Source organism: Gossypium arboreum, chromosome 7 (assembly GCF_025698485.1).
Source record: "Gossypium arboreum isolate Shixiya-1 chromosome 7, ASM2569848v2, whole genome shotgun sequence".
Taxonomy (NCBI): domain Eukaryota; kingdom Viridiplantae; phylum Streptophyta; class Magnoliopsida; order Malvales; family Malvaceae; genus Gossypium; species Gossypium arboreum.
In genome coordinates, this window is record NC_069076.1 from 33,057,704 (window position 1) to 33,080,186 (window position 22,483).

Below are 22,483 nucleotides of genomic sequence, written 5' to 3' on the forward strand. Positions count from 1 at the left end.
TCCTTACCTAATTTCCTTAGATTTTCTGTATCACTTGACAAGGTTCCTTGCGGTCAGTTACAAAGCTCTATAGCAAATTGACCCATTTGGTTCTCCAAAATTTTTAGTGTTGCTAGTTGGCTTTGGATTAAGGCATCGTTTTTTTCCATGTACGCCTTCAACAAATTCTCCAAACTGTTGGATGATTCAACTTGAGGTGGTTTTGGAAGTTATTAGTTAAACACTTGAGATCGATTGGATCTATGCTGCATGTAGTTGTTTGGTCCATTTCCTTGGTTACTCCAAGAAAACTTTTGATGATCACGCCATGAAGGATTGTAGAAGTTGGACTATGGCCCTTGTCCACTTCTATTTTGGTGTTAGTTCCATACATATTAAATCAAATTGAGATTTGATGGACAATAGTCGAACGAATGACCATCCCCATAATATACGCTACATCGAATTGAATCGGTTTGTAACACCCCTTACCCATATTCAATGCCAAAATAGGGTTACAGAGCATTACCAAACTTATAACATAAATAAACATCCATTTCACATACATTTTCAATATCAAGTAATCAACATTCAATATCATTCACATTGTCCCTAATACAAGCCTATGAGGCTCAAAACATGCTTAAGGTGTGGTTCAGGACTAAACTGCTAACTCAAGAGATTTTTACAAAAACTTAGAAAATTTTTCAAACTACAAGTGACACACGCCTGTATGGCCCGGCCGTGTGAGGCAACGACATGCTCGTGTCACAGGCCGTGTGGACATTCAAAATGGAAGCACATGGCTGTGTCCCAGCTCGTGTCTGACCCTGTGTAACTCTCTGACTTGGGTTACATGGCCAACACACACACCCATGTGGCTAGCTTGTGTGCCCTAAGAAATGGCCTCACATGCCTATATGCCAGGCCGTATGCTAGGCCGTGCCAAACATGTAGGGTATACTGACTTATGCCACACGGCCAAGTCACACGCCCGTGTGCTGAGCCGTGTGGAGCATATTGACTTGATTTTCAATTCAACACCAGGGGACACACGGCCGTGTAACTTGACTTTGTGTCGCACCTAATTAAGATACACGTCCGTCTCTCTTGCCACCCAAATTTGTATACACTTACACAAACCAAATGACACCATAACAAGACATAAATAGGAATTCAATCAACCTCAACTAAGCATTATTTATACGATTTCACTACCAACAAATACAAGGCACATAATATCACAATATGCAATTAAATTTATACCAAATTATCACACTCTTAAATCATCAATATGGTTACATTTCAAACATGCATTATTTTACCTATAATTAAAACATACCAAATCTCATATCTCAAACATTTAGTATCCTTAATTACCAATTATTATCAAGCATCACATATCCATCAATAAAAACATAACCAAAGACATATGCACATATGAATCCACAATCAAATCAACCAAATTAAGCCAACTCTAATAGCTATATACAAAACCAAAACTTTAACATTTACAAGCCATTTCAAATGACTAAATTCATTATGAAACTATATATCAAATTGACCATAATCCTATACATGCCATATACCCAAAATACTTAAGTTCAAAAGTACCAAGTGATAGTTGGATAGTGTGATTAAGTCTCCAACGATTCCCGAATCCGAGCTAACTTTGATTTCACTATAAAATACGAAAAATAAACAAAGTAAGCTATAAAGCTTAGTATGTTCGTATAATAATAAATTTAATTAGTCACAATTATACAATTCAACCAATTGAATATTTCAACATATAACTCATATTAGCTAACAAACCTTTCATATATTCTCTCATAAGATTTGAAGTAAATTTCACAGTTTTCTTGGATCCAAAGCTCATACGGTTCGTGTACTTACCTGTACAATCTCGTATCAAACTTATACTCAACCACATCTCTGACCATTCAGAATACTATCAGATACTCGGGAATCTCGCACCCTAAGTGTCACATATATATAGTCGAAGCTATCTCAATCTTGTATCACATATAATGCTCACTCTCGAGCTAACAACGGGTCTGCTCACACAAGCTGATAGTCATGACGAAGCTACACGGTGTTGCTCGCACAAGTTGACGATTATTCGCAGCACATGCCAAATAACTGAGCCACCGGTAGGACGTACAGACCAACATCCAAATCACATAACCCCTAATGACATTTCATTCGTATCCTAATCTATTTCTAAAGTTCAACCGGGATTTCTCACTAGCCGAATTGTCATCGAACTTGTCCGTAGAATCAAACTCACAATTTATGTAATATCAAAGTATTTAAAATACAATTATAACAAAGCTTATTACATACGAACTTACCTCGAATGCAAAAATGACGTTATAAGTCGATTAGTCCGAAACCTTGTTCTTTCCCTGATCTAAATTCGCATATCGCCTTTCTTGATCTAAATAATATGAAATTTAGCTTATTTAATTATCACTCTATTTAATATAGTCCAAAATACACAGTAAGGCAAATTTACCCTTTTGCCTCTAACATTTGAACACTTTTACAATTTAGTCCTTATTTTATAAAATCACAAATTCATGCAAGTCAACCAAGACCCATGCTATCAAAATTTCAATTAGGTTCCTAGTAGTCCATATTTTTCATTTATTTCACAATTTAACCACAAAATTTAAACATTTCATAATTTAATCCCTAATTCAACATTTTACTAAAAATCACTTAACAAATGTTGTTTATTTAACAACAAGCATGCATTTTATACCATTAAACATAAAAATACAACAACATTCATTAATGGGAAAACCCTAAACCTTTAACAGATATGCAAAATAGCCTCTAGGCTAGCTAGACTAAGCTGCAACGATTTCAAAAACATAAAAATCATTAAAAACGGAACAAAAATCATACCTAATTGAAGAAAATAAAGATAACCGAATCCCTAACCCTTTTTATCAAGAAGAATTGGCTTGAAGAAGATGAATGAACCAAATTTGTGTTTTTGTTTTATTTTAATTAACCTTATTTACTAAATATCAAAATTAACCTTATTACTAATTCAAAATTTCAATAATGCCAAACCATTAACATTACTATCTAATTAATGGGCTATTTACCACATAAGGACCTCCATTTTAAATTTCTATAGCTATTAGACACCTTTAGCTATTAGAACACCACTTTTGCACTTTACGCTATTTAGTCGTTTTTATCAAACTGACCATTCAAATAATTAAATTTCTTAATGAAATTTTCACGCAATCATTTAATCATACTGTAAACATTAAAATAATAATAAAATAATTATTTTGAATTTGAATTTGTGGTCCCGAAACCACTGTTTTGATTTGACTAAAAATAGGCTATTACACGGTTTTTGAGCTACAACAGGATTAAAACCATTAGTAGTAAATTGTTTCAACATTGAAGATATAGAAGATACCTGAACTGAGACTGATGTAAGCACCACTTCATGCACTCTGACCACGTGTCTTCCTGAAGTTGCTCAACTTGTCGACCATTGGTAATTGTTACTGGCTATCCTCTTGATGATTTCATAAGCCTCATTATAAGACTTCCATAAGAGAGCACCATTCACAGAAGCATCTACCACGAACCTTGTGTGTGCGTTGAGACCAATATAAAATGTCTCCAACTTGATCCAATGTGGAATCCTGTGATGAGGACACTTACAAAGTAATTTTTTGAGTCTCTCCCATGCCTCGTACAAGGGCTCATCATCCATTTGTTGAAAAGTGGTGATCTCGTTTCGCAACTTAGCATTTTTGCTAGGTGGGAAATACTTAACCAAAACCACTCAGCTAATTCTTGCCATGTAGATATTGAATTTGGTGGCAACGAATTGAGCCATGCTCATGCTTGATCTTACAACAAGTATGGAAACAACTTCAACCTCAATGCGTCTTCAGTCACACAGGCTATTTTAAATGAATCACTCATCTCTATGAATAATCAAAGGTGAAGGTGTGGATCTTCTGTAGGCATACCATTAAACTAGCCCATGGATTGAAGCATTTGAAACGTTACAAGCTTCAATTCATTGGTGTGCCTTGATATTCGACCTCCTAATTCCTAGATTTAACTCATTTAAAAGGGGCACAGTGTAGTTCCTTATGGCACGATCCTTATCATTAGTAATAATGAAGGGATTATGCAAACGATCTATTCTATTTCCTTCTTCATCATTTTGATGTCCAAGGTCCATTTCAGCTTGTCTCTGGGTTAATCGTTTACGTATTCTTTATCTAAATGCACTCGATTTCAATGTCTACGGATAATAAATCAATAATTCGATCTATACTCATAAAATCTTGAAAATAGATCCAAAATATTAAGAATAAAAAATTAATTAGTAAAGTTAGGAGTTAAATAAAAATAAAATAAAAACCAAATTGCAAAGAATAATTTCACAAAAAAAAATGATTAAGGCAACAGTCACTGATAACAGCGCCAAAAACATGTAACGTGTAGGTTTGTACAAGTGTACGCAGTCGTTATCACATAATAAGTAAGTAAAAGAGTTATCGTCTCCACAAGGACTGTATATGTTAATCAATTAATTATAAAATTAGAGTTAACAATCTGGAAATAAAAACACAATATTTTTGAGTGGTGTGATGTAAAAATAATTACTAAATGCAAGATGATCCCTAATGCAATTTTAATCTAAATGCAATGTATGAAATGAGTTTTGTAACACCCCTCACCCGTATTCAATCCCGAAATTGGGTTACGGAGTATTACCGGACTTACAAAACAATTAAACAACCATTTAACATACATAATATCATTTCATACATTCATCATTCAAACTCAATCAATTTGTCCCAAATATGAGCCAATGAGGCCCTAAACATACATTAGAAGTGGTTTGGGACTAAATCGATAGCTCAGGAAATTTTTATGAACTTTGGATATTTTCTCAAAAACAGGGGACACACGACCGTGTAGCCAGGTCGTGTGTCTTACGCGCCCATCGATAGCCCATGTCACTGGCCGTGTGGACATTCAAAATGGGAGCACATGGCCGTGTCCCAACCCGTGTCCGACCCCATGTAACTCTTTGACTTGGGTCACAAAGCCAAACACACGCTCGTGTGACTAGCCCGTGTGCCTTAAAAATGGCCACACACACTCGTGTGCCAGGCCATGTGCTAGGCCATGTCAAACCTTTAGGGTATACAAACTTATCCCACATGGCCAAGTCACACGCCCGTGTGTGAGGCCATGTGGAGCATACTGACTTGATTACTAAAACCACACCAGGGGACACACGGCCGTGTAACATGATTGTGTGTCATACATGACTGAGACGCACGCCCAAGATACATTCCCGTGTCTCTGCCCGTGTGGAAAAAAATAGGTTATTTACCAAGCCATTTAGCCACCCCAATTTGCATACAACTTCACCTACACACATGGCACCAAAACAAAGCATAATATGCAACGCAAAACAACCCAATCAAGCATAATTCATACCATTTCATCAGAGCATTTCTTAGCATAAACCATAATCACAAACATCCTCAATTCATCAACCATTCCCATCAAACATTAATCACATTCCAAAATGACATTAGCACACCTATAAACATACATTACCAACCAAACCAAATAAACCAAAATAAGCCATCACACATGGCTATATATACATTCCAAAACATAAACATTTAAAATGCCAAATCTTATGACCAATATCATAACCAAAATGACTTAAAGTCCTTATACATGCCATAGGACCCAAAACTTAGTTTCAAATGCACCAAAGTGTCAGAGGATAGTATAATGAAGTCTCCAGCGATCCCCGTGTGACACCCCTTACTCGTATCCGATGCAGGAATAGGGTACGAGGCATTATCGGACTTAAACACAAGCAAACACACATTTTCAAGCCATAATTTTTTGTCCAAATTTTAAAACTTTTTACAAATACTCATAAAGTCCTTAACATGAGCCTATTAGGGTCAAAACATACTTTGGACATGATTCGAGACTAAGTCGGGAACTTTAAAAAAAATTACAACACTTACAAAATTTTTGCTAAAACAGGGGTCACAAGCCCGTGTGGCTTGGGACACGCCTATGTCCCTAACCTGTGTAACTCTCTGTTTGTCACCCAAGAACATATTGAAGTTACACGGCCAAGACACATGCCCGAGTTTCGAGGCCATGTACTTCACACGGCTGAGACACACAATCGTGTCTCATGCCCGTGTGCTCGATACTGAGCATTCTATTTTGCAACAATTTAGGTGCAACAGACTCACAGCCGGATCACATGCCCATGGGGCTGACTTTGTGTCATACAAGGCCTAGACACACACCCTTGTGTCTACCCGTATGGACAAAAACAAGGCTATTTACCAATCCATTTTGCCACCCTCACTTGCACACATCTACACAATATCACATGACACAAATTCAAGCATGTAAGATCAACCAAACCATTCAAATTTATGAACATCAATACCATATCAACATTTATCATGCCATAAATTATTCATGTCAATTTCACCTTCATTGGGCTTTATTTATTTCCTTTCAAGATACCTAATTGTACACAAATCTATCATCTCATCCATGAATCACATTACCAAACATTTCACATTCATGCCATAAATCACATTTCCAAACAATTCAGATTCACCAAGCATACCACGATCATATCACCATAGACATTGACACATATATGAATATAGTTAGGCTTACAACCATGTTACCAATATAAGCCAACTTACATGGCCAAATAGCAAAACAATCCTTTAACAATTACAAGCCATTACATTGGCTAAAATCATATGACGCATATAACAAAATGACCAAGTCCCTATACATGCCATAACTCAAAATACTTGAATTTATCAATACCCAAAATTTATATCTTGATAGTGTGATAGGATCTCCGGCGATCTCTAACTCGAGCTAGCTTCACGGCACTATAAAACATGGGAAAGGAAGGGGGGTAAGCTATATAGCTTAGTAATTCCGTATGAAAATAATAAGCAACTCTTACCAATCATTTACCAAGTCCAATAATATAAATACAAGATAATATAAAATTACTATGAATCTTATAGTTATAACTTTATTCAGTCACTATGCTTACTCTATCAACTTATAAGCATAATTTAACATATTTTGGCATTAGCCTAACAATCGTAATCTCTCCTTTGTAACATATTACAGCAATTACCAATTCATTTCAAACCTCATAGTAAACATGCACATTGATTATGTGTACTAATATTTCCCAGCATATATCTTCATATTTTTCAATTTCCTAAACTTTTATCTCTAGTACTTTCATAACCATTTTAATAGGCAATTATGCCAATATTTTCTTATTCTCATATCCGATAAATCACAATTCGTGTAAATAAAACATGCTATATCATAACTCAATTTGGCCCGAAAGGCAATCACATGATTTTCAACCGAACTTATCATGAATTTCATACATCAAAAGTATAGGCCAATAATCACAAAGCTTTCACAAAATCATTCTCGTGGAAATCATGAACTCACAATTTCATGAAGTCAATGCATATAGACTTTACGTACATACCTATACCAATTCGTAATACTTACATACTTTTTCTCTTCTTTGACATACCTGTAGAATTTCCTGTTGAACCACTTAGAATACTAAAGAATACTTGGGAATCTCGTACTCACAGTACCTTGCCAATGCCATATCTTAGATATGGTCTTATATGTAATCTCGTATCGATGCCAATAGCCCAGCTATGGTCTTACACGAAGTCTCATATCGATGCCATATCCTAGATATGGTCTTACACGAAATCTCATATAGATGCCATATCCCAAATATGGTCTTACATGTAATCTCAGTAACCCTAATGTCATGACATTTGTATCCTATCTATTCCTAAGGTTCAACTAGGACTTTCTCCGTATCGAACCTCTGTCGGTCATTTCCGTAATTTCGTACTCAATAACATTCACATTTTATTTCAATAATATAGCATTTACCACAATTATATCAATTAAGCATTTATACATATATAATTTAATGCTTATTAAACATATGAACTTACCTCGGCATAAAAATGGCAAAAATGACCTAATCGTCAAATACTTGTTTTTCCTCTGTTCTAGTTTCAAACCTTGTTTTCCTTGATCTATAATATAACATTTTACTTATTTAATTATTATACTATTCAAATCAGCCCAAAATCACATTATGGCAAAAATTATATTTTTGCCCTTAAAGTTTCACACTTTTACAATTTAGTCCCCAGGCTTGTAAAATGAAAGGTACTCAATTTCTTCAATAACCATGCCTAGCCGAACATTATACATGCTTATAGCAGCCCACATTTTTCTTTAATTCACATTTTAACACCCATTTTACAACTTTTTATAAATAAGTCTTTTTTAGGCATTTTCATCGAAAATCACTTAGTAAAAGTCGTTTATCAAACAACTAACATACATTTTCTACCATTAAACATCAAAATACACAAATATCCATCATGGGTAAAATTTTAGACTTTGATTATGTCTTAAATTAGTGGTAGAAATAAATAGATTATGTTATAGGGATTTCAAAAACATAAAAATCATTAAAATCGGGGCTAGAGCGGACTTATAATCGAGCTTGGAAGCTTGGAAAACCCTAGCCATGGTTTCTCCTTCTAAAATTCGGCCATGGGAGGAAGATGGACAAAAATTGCCTTTTAATTTGGCGTTTTAATTCATTTAATTACCAAATTACTAAAATGCTCTTAATGAAAAACTTTAGAAACATACCTAACCATGTCCATTTTCATCCACCAACTTAACCCATGGTCTAATTACCATTTAAGGACCTCCAATTTAAAATTTCATAACAATTAGACACCTTTAGCTTATAGAACTCCAGTTTTGCACTTTTTGCAATTTAGTCCCTTTTGCTTAATTGAGTGCCCAAACGTCAAAATTTTCAAACGAAATTTTCACAAAATCATTCCATAAAATTGTAAACCATAAAAATATAATAAAAATGAATTTTTCTATGTTAGATTTGTGGTCCCAAAACCATTATTTTGACTAGGCCCAAAATTGGGCTGTTACATCCCGAGTTTGAGCTAGCTTTGAAATCACTATAAAACATGGAAAAATAACAAAGTAAGCAATATAGATTAGTAAGATCATATGTTAACAATAAGAAACTACCATCATTCATTAATCATTCAAATAGTAGAAAACAATATAAACAATTATATTAGATTTCAAAGCTATCAAATGATCATTCACATAGCTTACCAAAAACTTATCAATTCCACAGTTTCCAAAACTCAATTCATTAGCGTACATACCTTGTAACATCTCATACCAACCTCAAACTCAATCACATCTTTCATTTACGCGTGTAACCATTCGGAATAGAAGTTAGATACTCAAGGGTTTCACACGATAAGTACCTATACCATGGCCCGAAGCCAAATCAGCCAATATGCATGGCCCAAAGCCAAATATGTATATCTCTCACCTAAAGTGCTAATAACATGGCCCGAAGCCAACTCAAAGTATACCCAATGACATCTCACTAGCATTTTAAACTATTACTAAGGTTTAACCGGGACTCCAATTATCGAATCATCATGGAATCATTTCCAAACTCTTTCGTAACCAAAAAATCACAATTCATGCCATATCAAAGCATATAAAATAAATTTGAAACAAAATTATAACATACACTTACCTCGAATGTTAAAACGGTGAATCTAGTTGATTAGTCGATAACTTTATCTTTTCCCCAATCCAAATCTGTATTTCTCATTTCTTGATCTAAATATATTTAAAATTAACTTACCTCGGATGTTAAAACGGTGAATCTAGTCGATTAGTAGATAACTTTATCTTTTCCTCAATCCAAATCTGTATTTCTCCTTTCTTGATCTAAATATATTTAAAATTAACTTATTTAATCATATATTCATTCAATTTAGTCCAAAACACACTTCAAAACACATTTGCACTTTTGTCCCACATATTTCATATTTTTCACAATTTAGTTCTTATTTCATAAAATTACAAATTAATGAAATTCCCAATAGACCCACACTAGCTGAATTACCATAATGCCCCTAGCAGCCCATATTTTTCATTTATTTCCTATTTTAACCACTAACTTTACACATTTCTCAATTTAATCCCTATTTTGCATTTTCACTAAAAACCACTTAGCAAAACTTGTTTAACTATCAACAACTATTCAAAATCTATCATCAAACTTCATAACTCATACATATTCATCAATGGCATCATTCAAAATCTATAATAGTTTTGTAAAATTGTCCCTGGGCTAGCTAGTACTAGATGCAACAATCACAAAAACATAGAAATCATTAAAAATCGAGCAAAAACGGACTTACAATTAGATCATGAAGTGGCCGAATATCACAAGCCCTAAAATGGTTTTCTTCCTCTCTCAAATTCGGCAATAAGAAGATGAATAACTTAAAATTATGTTTTGTTTTAATTAAATTAACCTTTATTTATAAATTTACAAATTTAACCTTTAATATAAACCATTTAATAACATCCATTTAATGTTCAAATATGTCCAATCATGTTTCAAATATCAACATAAGGACCTTCACTTTAAAAAAAACATAGTTATTAGATACTTTTAGCTATTAGAACTCAAGTTTTACACTTTACGCGATTTAGTCTTTTTTATCAAATTAACTATTCAAACGATAAAATTTCTTCATGAAACTTTCACATATAGATATTATCATGTTGTAAACACTTAAGATAATATTAAAATAATTTTACAACCTCAAATTTGTGGTCCCAAAACCACTATTTTGATTTGACTAAAAACGTGCTATTACAACTCTCCCTCTTAGGGATTTACGTCCCCAAAAATCTTACCAGTAAATAGGTTAGAGTACTATTTTCTCATAGCTTCCTCGGGCTCCCACATAGCCTCTTCAACACTGTGACATTTCCATAAGACTTTTACTAAAGCTATGCATTTATTTCTCAGCTCTTTAATCTCTCGAGCTAAAAATATGATCGGTTCTTCGTTGTATGTCATATCAGGTTGAATTTCAATCTCTGACGGAGAAATCACATATGATGGATCAGATCTATACCAGTGTAACATTGATACATGAAATACATTATGAATCTTTTCTAACTCTGAAGGAAAAGCTAGTCGATATGCCACAGGCCCTATTCGTTCAATAATCTCATACAGCCCGATGAATCGTGGACTTAATTTGCCTATACTACAGAAATGAAGTATTTTCTTCCACAGAGATACCTTCAAGAACACTTTATCACTGATCTAAAATACAATGTCTTTCTGTTTCAAATCTGCATATGATTTCTCTTGACCTGAAGCTTCTTTCAAGCAGTCGCGAATTATTTTCACTTTCTCTTCTGTTTCTCTAACCAAATCAACACCGTGAATTTGTTTCACGCTAAGCTCAGTCCAGTACAATGGGTTTCGACATTTGCGACCATAAAAAGCTTCGTACGGTACCATCTTTATGCTCGATTGAAAACTATTATTATTTACAAATTCAACCAGTAGTAAATATTTTTCCCAATTGCCTTCAAACTCCAAAACACAACATCAGAGCATATCTTTGAGGATTTATATAACTCGTACAGACTGTTCGTTAGTTTGCGGATTAAAAGCTGTACTAAAATTCAACTTCATACCCAGGGCTTCTTGAAATTTCTTCCAAAACCGTAATGTAAACCTCGGATCTCTATCCGAAATAATTGAAACTGGCACACCGTACAATCTCACAATCTTAGATATGTACAATTCAGCCAATTTACCAAGTGAATTGTCTGTACGTACTGAAATGAAATGTGCAGATTTCGTCAGTTGCTCGGTATCATCACAAACTGAAGCAAACCTAAAGGCACTTGATGCTTGGCTTTCACTTGTTGACAAACTAAACATCTCAAAACAAACTCTGAAATATCTCCTTTCATACTTGACCACCAATATAACTATTTCAAATCATTGTACACTTTAGTGCTTCCCGGTTGTACGGATAAACAACTACTATGTGCATCATTTAAAATTTTCTAAATAAGCTCAGGATTTCTCGGTACGTAAATTCTACCTCAGAACATCAAACAATCATTAGATCCGGTTTGAAACTCTGAATCAGAAATTAACTCGCATTGAACTCGTTTAACTTGCAATTCATTATCGTATTTCTAAGCTTCACAAATTTGCTAAAGAAATAACGGTCTCGCTTTCAACTCAGCTACAATCGAACCGTCATCAGAAAAGGCTAACTGTGTGTTCATTGCATGTAAGTCAAATAATGACTTTCTGCTTAGAGCGTCAGCAACTACTTTCGCTTTCCCAGAAAGATAATCAATTACTAGCTCATAATCTTTCAGTAATTCAAGCCATCTTCGTTGTTGTAAATTCAAGTCTTTCTGAGTCATTAAATATTTTAAGCCCTTGTGATATGTAAAAATGTGGCATTTCTCACCAAACAAGTTATGTTGCCAAATTTTTAATGTAAACACAATCGCGACAAACTCTAAATCATGCGTCAGATAATTCTTTTCATGCGGCTTCAACTGTCTCGAAGCATAATCTATTACTTTGCCTTCCTGTATTAATACACAACCCAGACCGTTCAATGACACATCACTGAAAATTATGAATTCTTTACCTGACTCAGGCTGTATTAAAACTGGTGTCTCTGTCAATAATGCTTTCAACTGCTCAAAACTTTGCTGACACTTTTCAGACCATTCGAACTTTACATCTTTCTAAAGTAATTGAGTCAACGATGTTGCAATCATAGAGAATCCTTTCACAAAGCGTCGATAATAGCCAGCTACTCTTTGAAAACTTCAGACTTCAGATACATTTCTCAGAGGTTTCCAATCTATAATTGCAGAAATCTTGTTTGGGTCAACTGTAATACCTTCAGCTGAAACGATATGTCCCAGAAATCCAACCACTCGATGCCAAAACTCACATTTCCTGAACTTTGTAAACAATTGCTTCTCTCTCAAGATTTGTAACACTATTTTTAAATGCTCAGCATGCTCGGATTCATCTTGAGAATAAATCAGAAGATCGTCAATAAATACAACAACGAATCTGTCTAAATACTGTCTAAAGATTTGATTCATCAAATCCATAAAAATGGCAGGAGCATTAGTTAGTCCAAAAGGCATAACAAGGAATTCATAGTGTTTGTAGATCATTCTAAACGCAGTTTTTGGCACGTCTGAATCTTCAACTCTCAACTGATAATAACCCAATCTCAAATCAATCTTTGAAAACACTGTTGCTCTTTTCAACTAATCAAACAAATCATCTATTCTTGGAAATGGATACTTGTTCTTTATCGTAACCTTGTTGAGCTGACGATAGTCAATACACATTCTCATTGACCCGTCTTTCTTCTTAACAAACAACACTGGTGCACCCTAGGGTGAGAAACTCGGTCGTGCGAATCCTCTATCAGTTAATTCTTGCAACTGAGCTTTCAACTCTTTTAACTCTGTCGGAGCCATTCTGTACGGAGCTATCAATATCGGTGAAGTTCCCGATACTAAATCAATAGCAAATTCAAACTCTTTGATCAGTGGTAAACTCGGTAACTCTTCTGGAAATACATCTGGATACTCGCAAACAACTGGTACTAATTCAATCTTCTTTTCAAACACCTTGGTATCTAAAACATATGCTAGGTACGTGTCACAACGTTTTCTCACATAGCTCTAAATCGACATCGATGAAATCACTCTAGGCACTCCACATGTAACAGTCCGGTTTTGACCTTAGTCGAAATAGTCATTTCGGGACCACAAATTTGAGTCTAAAAAATATTTTAATATTATTTTATATGTCTGTGATATGTGAATTTACATCTGCGAAATTTCTGTGATGAAATTTGTCTGTTTCTATGCTTAATTATGAAAAAGGATTAAATTGCGTAAAGTGTAAAAGTTGAGTGCTAAATGTTAAAGCACCTAATTGGCTTGGCTTTTAAAATATGGGTCCTTGCATGTCAAATTTACTATTTATGTTAATGGTGGACAATTATGGACATGTTAGGTAAGCTTTAATGAATTATAACTAAAGGGTATTTTGGTCAATTGTAAATTAAACATATTTTAAAATAATTATAACATAAAATGGTATTCATTTTTACCATTCTCTTGGTCGATTAAAGTAAGAAAAAGAATCAAATTTTGGTTTTGATATTCGGGTAGCTTAATCCTTGATTAAAGTATGAATTTTCATCTGTTTTTGATAATTTCTACGTTTCTGTGATCGTTGCTTCGTGTTCTTCAAAGCCCATGTTTGAATTTCTATTTCTATTAAAGATTTCATGAAATGCCATTGTTGATATCATGAGTGTTGTGATGTTTTTGAATGAATTATGAAGGCTTGGTAGATGGTTCATAAGTTTTGTCTTTGAGCTTTTGATGAAATTGAGCTATTTGGGTTAAATTTTGAAAATGAGGTTTTGAAGGACTAAATTGTGAATTGAACATGTTGTAGGGGCTTATATAGTAGCCATGAAAATTCGGCTAGCCCTTGTTGCAAAGAAATTTTGCATATTGGTGATTTTGTGAAAAATGGACTAAATTGTCAAAGTATGAAAATGTAAGGGCTAAAATGTAAAGTGCCCTAAATATGTGTATATGGATTAAATCGAATGAAATGAATGGTTGAATGGTTGAATTTGTATTGTATTGTATTAGATCAAGAACAAAGAAAATCGGACTTAGATCGGGGGAAAACCAAAATTGTGACATCCCAAAATTGACCATAGTCGGGATGTGGTTTCGGGACCACAAAACCGAGACACAAGAATAATTAATTATTATTTTCTATGTTTATTGTGCATGAACGTACATATGTCAAAATTTCGTGCCTTAATTTCGTCATTCGTAGGTGAAATTTATTAGAAAGGACTTATGTGAGGAAATTGAGAAATGTGCTAGGCTAATGTTAAAGTGGCCTATTGATACATATTAGAAAATGCTTGGACTTGCATGTCAAATTGCCAAATTTTCCTTATGGTGGCGGCCAAGTTAGATTGATGATGGGCAATATATTTGTTTGCCTTAGATATTATAATAAGAAATTGGATTATGGGAGACAAACTAAAATAAAGAAAGGAATTAAAAAGAAAGGGGAATAAAATAAGAAAAAAAAAGGGAGTGTTCATCTTTTACCTTGCCATTGCCGTGAGTGAGGGAGAGAAAAGGGGAGGAAAAGAGAGTTCTCTCTTTGTTGAACTTGGCCGGTTAGAAGGAAGGAAGGAGGGGAGAATTTCGGTCACTTGAAGCCTTAAGGAGGTTAGTACATTGTGTTAACTTGTGAGATGCTTACTTGTTTTAAGTGAATGATCATGGTTCTTGCTTAGCCATGCTAAAATGTTGAATAATGATGGGGAATGGAACATTCGGCTATGGAAAAGAGGGGGACTCTTTGATTGCTTAAGATAGTTTAGTTAGTATGTGATTTTTGGGTATTGTGAGTTGAGATGTAAGTGTGTGGGTGCGCTTGGCCATAGGGGTTTGCTAGGAAATTTTGTTGGTTGAATGATGATAGGCCGAATGAACTATGAAATGTTATGAGAAGAATGTGGGAAGCTAAGGTGCGAACCTTAGTCTCGGTGATAGGAATGATTCGGTTGGTGTTTTGATGTCGTGGTGATAAGGCATGAAGTGTTCGGCCATGATGCTAAAAGGTGGTGCTTGTGTTAAACTTAGAAATTATTTTGTTAGGGTTAGTATAGGTATGGATGACCGAATATGAGAGCATGATTAGATGAAGAGTTGGTTAATTGATATGTGGTAAATGTTAAGTGTTAAATGAAATGGAAATGATAGATTGATGTTACGAATAGATGTGAAAATATATGCTAGATTAGGAAAATTTGATTAAATGTTCATGAGATGAAATTAGGTGTTTAAAAGATGTTATATTTGACACTGTATAAATATACATAAGTATGCCGTTCGTGATGTTACCTTTAATTATGTGTATAATCGACTAAATGGGTAATTAGTGAGGATGGTTGCCGAATATACAAGCATACATATGCATGTGTAGTTGAATTATAAATATTTAGCAAGACGGTTAAACTAGTTAATTCATTGATTAAGCTCAAGAAGCTAAAGGTGGAGAATCAAGCAAAGGCAAAGGAAAGAACATCGAGTAGCCGAGTTGGAACCATTTTACCCAATACAAAGTAAGTCATTAAGCACGTATTTGATATTGCTTAAATGATTGTAAAATTTATGCAATTGTGTTTAATGGGATGATATATATATATATAAATGAAAATGTATGTGTATGGAGTGATGACATTTGTTGAATGTAAAAGAAATAGTGAAATGTGTAGAAAGTTTGCTTTCGGCACTAAGTGTGCGGGCAATACGTGTGTACGGTGACGAGATCGGCACTAAGTGTGCGTGCTGGAAATATATGGCACTAAGTGTGCGTGCTGGAAATATAAGGCACTAAGTGTGCATGCTGGAAAAATATGACACTATGTGTGCAAGCTGGAAAAATACGACTGGGTGTGCGAGCTCGAGGGTACGGCACTGTGTGTGCGGGCTTAAATTACGTGGCACTAAGTGTGCGAAATCGAGTAGTAAGCACTGTGTGTGCGTACTCTATATATATGGAGGGTGTGTCTCCATTGAATTGAGTATAGACAGCGGATCGGGTAAGTACCTCGAGCTCATGACGAATAGAGAATACGTTCATGCTTGGGGTTGAATTTGGTAAGCCTTAAATCTATGTGATGATTGAAATTGTATGGTTGTGCTGGAAAATGAGTTAATGTGTAAAAATGCTTGATTATCTTGTTGTGTAGAATATGAAATGTGGATGTATGAATTGGTACGAGATTGGACCGAAAGGTCCGAGGTATTATGGTATAGATTCGATATGGACGAGTACCTAGCCTCATTTGTTGCACATGTAGTAGTAACTTTATCAGTGGATTGATGAATGCTTATGACTTACTGAGTTGTAAACTCACTCGGTGTTTTTCTTGTCACCCATTTTAGGTCTCTCGGACTCGTATTGTTTGCGTGATCGGGACCGTCGTTGAAGTCATCACACCGGCTGAAATCTTGTGGTATTGTTTTTGTTGTTGAAGAACATTTGGCATGTATAGGCTATTATATTTTGTCGAATTGTGGGTTGTAAACTTTAAGCCATGTGAAAATGGCCTATGTGGTCGTCGAGTGGGATGCTAGAACCTATAGCCACGAGTCTTAGAAACTCAAATTTTGATAAGGTGGCCATAATTTGTGTCATGTATGATGGATGATTAAGGCCAAGGAAAAATTCATGAAATTGGCATAGTCTACTGCAGTAACTGTTGCGGACAGCAGCAGTGAGATGAGATTGAAAAATCACTAAAAATAGTAGAAGTAGAATTAAATGGTGAGTAAATTATGGAACTGAACCTTGATGAATCTATTTTTATATGGACGAAACGAAACAGCCATATGAGCAGTATACTGAGAAATATTAAAGTTCTCGTGAGACAGGGCCAGAACGGTATCTGGGTCCCCTGTCGCGACTTTGAAAATTTACCATAAATTATCCAGAAATAATTAGGAGTCATGCCTTATATGTACAGATTCTATTTTGAGTCTAGTTTCTTTAGAAACAAACGGCACCAGTATTAAAGCCCTGTACAGAGAGATATTCAAGTTGTAACACGCGAAGGTCAGAGCAGTCGATCCCTGTAACATGGGTGACTTTAACTAATAAACTGTACCAATTGGCCCAACCAAAAATTCTAGAAATAAATCCATGGATGGGTATATGAGTCTAAATTCAGGAAAATTTACAAAACCAGTTTCCGAGTTTTGAAACTCGAGATATGATTTTAAGGCGACGGTGACGCAGTTTTCCAGCCTGACTGGTAATGTCAAATTGGTTGGTATCTTGAGAGGATTTGGCGTTAACCCCTCGTGTCCGACACCGGCGTCGGTCACGAGTTAGGGGTGTTACAATTTTATTGGTATCAGAGCTATGGTTTAGTCGGTTCTAGGACTACCATAGAGCGTGTGAGTCTAGCTATACATGCCAAATTGTTAGTGCTTAATAATGTGATGACTTCGACGGTTGAAATTTTTGTTTTGATTAGCGATGGAACCCGGATAGAGAGACCCTTGGCGGATGACGTTGAAAGTGTAGCGGCTGCTCTGCGCAAGGGACACCGCCTGTTGAGCCTCGGTCAGCCGCGAATAATCAAAATGAAGGCGAAACAAGCCTTCTTCACCATGATGAATGAGTGGGTCGCGCAATATGCCCGAACCAATCCGGTGTCCAACCATTCCGAATTTAAATAATCCACCCCAAGAGCCCGTGATGCCATCGATTCGATCCCGTGAGGCTGAGTAAACCACCGTGGACTTGATTAGGAAGCGTGGGGCCAAGGAGTTTAAGGCCATAGTTACCGATTTATGCCGAAAGGGCCGAAGTTCGCTTGATAACACCATTAGAGTGTTTGATGAACTGTCATGCACACCCGATGAATGTCTTAAGTGTGCGATATCTTTGTTGCGAGACTCAGCCTACTATTGGTGGAGGACCTTGATTTCCATAGTCCCAAAGGAACAAGTTACTAGTGGGAATTTTGGAGATAAAGGAGTTCGTGACACTAGTCGAACGAGCCTGCAAGGCAGAAGAACTTGGGAAGGAGAAGAAGAAGGCTGAATTTGAAGCAAGAGATTACCGTAAAAGATCAACGAGTAAAGCTCCGTTCTCATCGTAAAGAGGTTCGGGAGGACACTAGTAAGTCGAGGCGCATCATGGGAATTTCCATTAGAGCCCCACCATTGACGGACTCCGAGCTACATCGATAGCTAGTGTGGGCAATAATCGTCAAGAGAGACCGAATGTCCCCAATGTGGAAGACGACACTGGGTGAGTGTTGGGGTAAGTCTGTTAACTGGGCTTGTTACGGATGTGGTTCAAGGACCACTTCATTAGGGATTGCACGAGCTAGATGAGAAGAATAAGATGCAAGGTGCGAGATCTAGTGGGGCGACAGACTAGAGGTAGACCCCGAGGGTTTCGGGAGGTAGGGGTGGTAATCGAGGGGAGCCACCGATACGGTGTTCGATCCGAGACCCGAGCTCTGCTAGAGCATATGCCATCCGCAAGACGAGAGGAGGCATCCTCCCCGACGTTATCATGGTACTTTTACTCTCTTTGATACTAGTGTGATTGCATTGATTGACCCCGCTCTACTCATTCATATGTATGTGAAACTTTAGCATCCAAGAAGACTCTACCGTTGAGTCTCTCGAGTTCGTAATTCGAGTGTCAAACCCTTTGGGTCAATACGTACTCGTTGATAAAGTGTGCAAGAGATGCCCCTAATAATTCGAGAATCTGCTTTCCTACCGATCCGATGCTTCTACCATTTGATGAATTCGATGTTATTCTTGGTATGGATTGGTGACCGTACATGATGCAAAGGTGGATCGCAAAGGAAAACCATTGTTTTGAGGAGTGCAAATAATGAGGTAGTCCGAGTCGAGTCATCGATTTAAAAGGAGTGCCGTGATAATAACTTCTATGACCGCCGGAGATATGTGAAAAGGGTGTGAAACATACCTTGCGTATGTGTTGGAAAGTAAAGAGACGGAAAAGAAACTTGAATCGGTATCGTTGGTTTGTGAGTATTCGATGTTTTTCCGGAGGAGTTACCGGATTGCCACCGGTTCGAGAAGTGGAATTCGCATCGGTTGTACCGCACTACGCCGATCTCAATAGCTCCGTGTCGTATGGCATTAACGGAGTTAAAGGAATTGAAGGTTCAATTGCAAGAATTGACGGATAGAGGTTTCGCTCGACCGAGTTTTTCTCCATGGGCGCACTCAAGATTGTTTGTGAAAAGAAGGACGGAAGCATGAGGTTGTGCATCGACTACCGTCAACTCAATAAAGTGACGATAAAGAATAAATATCCGCTGCCACGAATTGACGATTTGTTTGATCAATTAAAGGGAGCCTCGGTGTTTTCAAAGATAGATTTGAGGTCGGGATACTATCAGTTGAGGGTCCGAGAATCGGACATACCCAAAACCGCTTTTAGAACAAGGTACGGTCACTACTTAATTCTTGGTGATGCCGTTTGGGCTCACTAATGCCCTCAAGGTGTTTATGGATTTAATGAATAGAATTTTCAGGCCATAATTGGATCGGTTCAGTAATTGTATTTATCGATGACATTTTGGTCTATTCGAGAGATGAAATCGAACATGCTGAACACCTAAGGCTAGTGTTGCAAATCTTACGAGATAAGCGATTATACGCAAAGTTCAAGAATGTGAATTTTGGTTGAAAGAGGTTAGCTTTTGGGGCACGTGGTGTCTGCGACGGTGTCGTGGTGGACCCGAACAAAATTTCGACCATAGTCAATTGGAAACCTCCAAGGAATGTTACCGGGTTAGGAGCTTTTGGGGCTTGCTTGTTACTACCGATGGTTTGTAAAAGGATTCTCGATGATAGCCACACCCATGACAAAACCGCTTGAAAGGTGTCAAATTTGAATGGACGGAAAAGTGTCGAAAAAGTTTCACCAATTGAAAACCCATTTGACGAAAGCTCCGGTTCTAGTACAGCCCGAATCGGCAAAGAGTTTGTCATCTATAGTGATGCCTCCCTACTTGGGTTAGGGTTGCGTATTGATGCAAGAAGGTCGAGTTGTGGCCTATGCGTCGAGACAATTAAAGCCACATGAGAAAAATTATCCAACCCATGATCTCGAATTGGTCGCCATCGTGTTCGCCTTAAAGATATGGCGGCATTACTTATTTGGTGAGAAGTGCCATGTGTATTCGGATCACAAAAGTCTCAAATATTTGATGACTCGAGAGACTTAAATCTGCGACAAAGACGATGGCTCGAGTTGTTAAAAGATTATGAACTCGTCATTGATTATCACCCGGAAAGGCTAATGTGGTTGCGGATGCCTTAAGTCGAAATCACCGCTTTGCTTTTACTGACGATGAATGTACACTTGTCTATTCTACCCGACAATGTGTTAGTAGCCAATTAAAGGCCAAACCATTGTTGGCTCATCAAATTCGTGAAGCTCGAAAGTTGATGAGGAGTTGCTTGCAAAACGGGCCGAGTGTGTTCGAATAAGGAATCGAGTTTCAAATTGATGATGACGATTGTTTGAGGTTCGAAGTCGTCATGTGTTCCAAAGAATTGAACTTATTTCGATAATTCTAAATGAAGCCCATTGTAGTCGAATGTCAATCCACCGGGTAGTACTAAAATGTACAATGACCAAACGCCAATTTTGGTGGCCCGGTATGAAACGAGACATTTCAATTTGTTTCAAGGTGTCGATATGTCAACAAGTGAAAGCGAACATCAAGTGCCATCGGGATTACTTCACCGATCATGATACCCGAATGGAAATGGGATCAAGTAACAATGGACTTTGTGTCCAGGTTACCATTGACTCGAAATAAGAAAGACTTCGGTTTGGGTCATTGTTGATAGATGACCAAGTCTGCTCATTTTATCCTCGTCTCATACGGATTTTTCGCCGATAAGTTGGCGAAATTATACGTCTCCCAAATTGTTCGATTGCATGGGGTACCTATTTCTATCGTGTCGGATAGAGACCCAAGATTTACGTCGCGGTTTTGGAAGAAATTGCAAGAGGCTTTGGGTACCAAACGCATTTTAGCACTTTTCACCCCAAACCGATGGTCAATCCGAACGGATAATTCAAATACTCGAGGATATGTTGAGATGTTGCATGCTTGAGTTTAGTGGTGCATGGGAACGGTATTTACCTTTGGTTGAATTCGCTTACAACAATAGCTTTCAATCAAGTATCAAGATGGCGCCTTACGAGGCTTTATACGATCGTAAATGCCGTACCCTATTATTCTGGACTGAACTTAGTGAAGGAAAAATCTTCGGGGTTGATTTGGTTAAGGATGCCGAGCAAAAAGTTCGAGTAATTCGTGAAAGTTTGAAAGCTGCTTCTGTGACAACCCGAATTAGGGCCTAATCGGAATAGTGGTTTCGTGACCACAAATCCGAGATAGAAATAATTGTTTTATAAATATTTTGGGGTTTATGATATGATTGCATGATTGTGTGAAAATTTCGTGATGAAATTCTATGCCTAAAGTGTTTAAATTGAAAGTAGGGACTAAATCGAATAAGTTGCAAAATTTGCATACTAGAAATTTTTAGTATGAAATTGTTTTGAAATATTTATTAGGAGGTCTTAAATAGCAATTCTACCAATTTTAAGTTCATGGACAAATTTAGGACATGGAAGGAATTTTTGGAAAGTTTAGTAGTAAGGGTATTTTAGTCATTTTGATATTAAATGAAATAAAATGGGAAAAATAACACAAAATAGTCATCTTCCCCATTTAGTTGCTGCCAAACTTCACTCTCTCCATAGCTAGGATTCTTCAACTTTCAAGCTCCATAATCAAGAAAG

At 36.5% G+C, this 22,483-nt stretch overlaps 1 non-coding gene across 1 annotated transcript; it reads left to right on the forward strand.

Annotated features, from left to right (window-relative positions):
• The first annotated feature begins 3,652 nt into the window (after positions 1 to 3,652).
• LOC128295997 (small nucleolar RNA R71) lies at positions 3,653 to 3,759 on the forward strand. Its single transcript, XR_008286545.1, has one exon. It is a non-coding gene; the product is annotated as a small nucleolar RNA R71 (small nucleolar RNA).
• Positions 3,760 to 22,483: the final 18,724 nt, after the last annotated feature.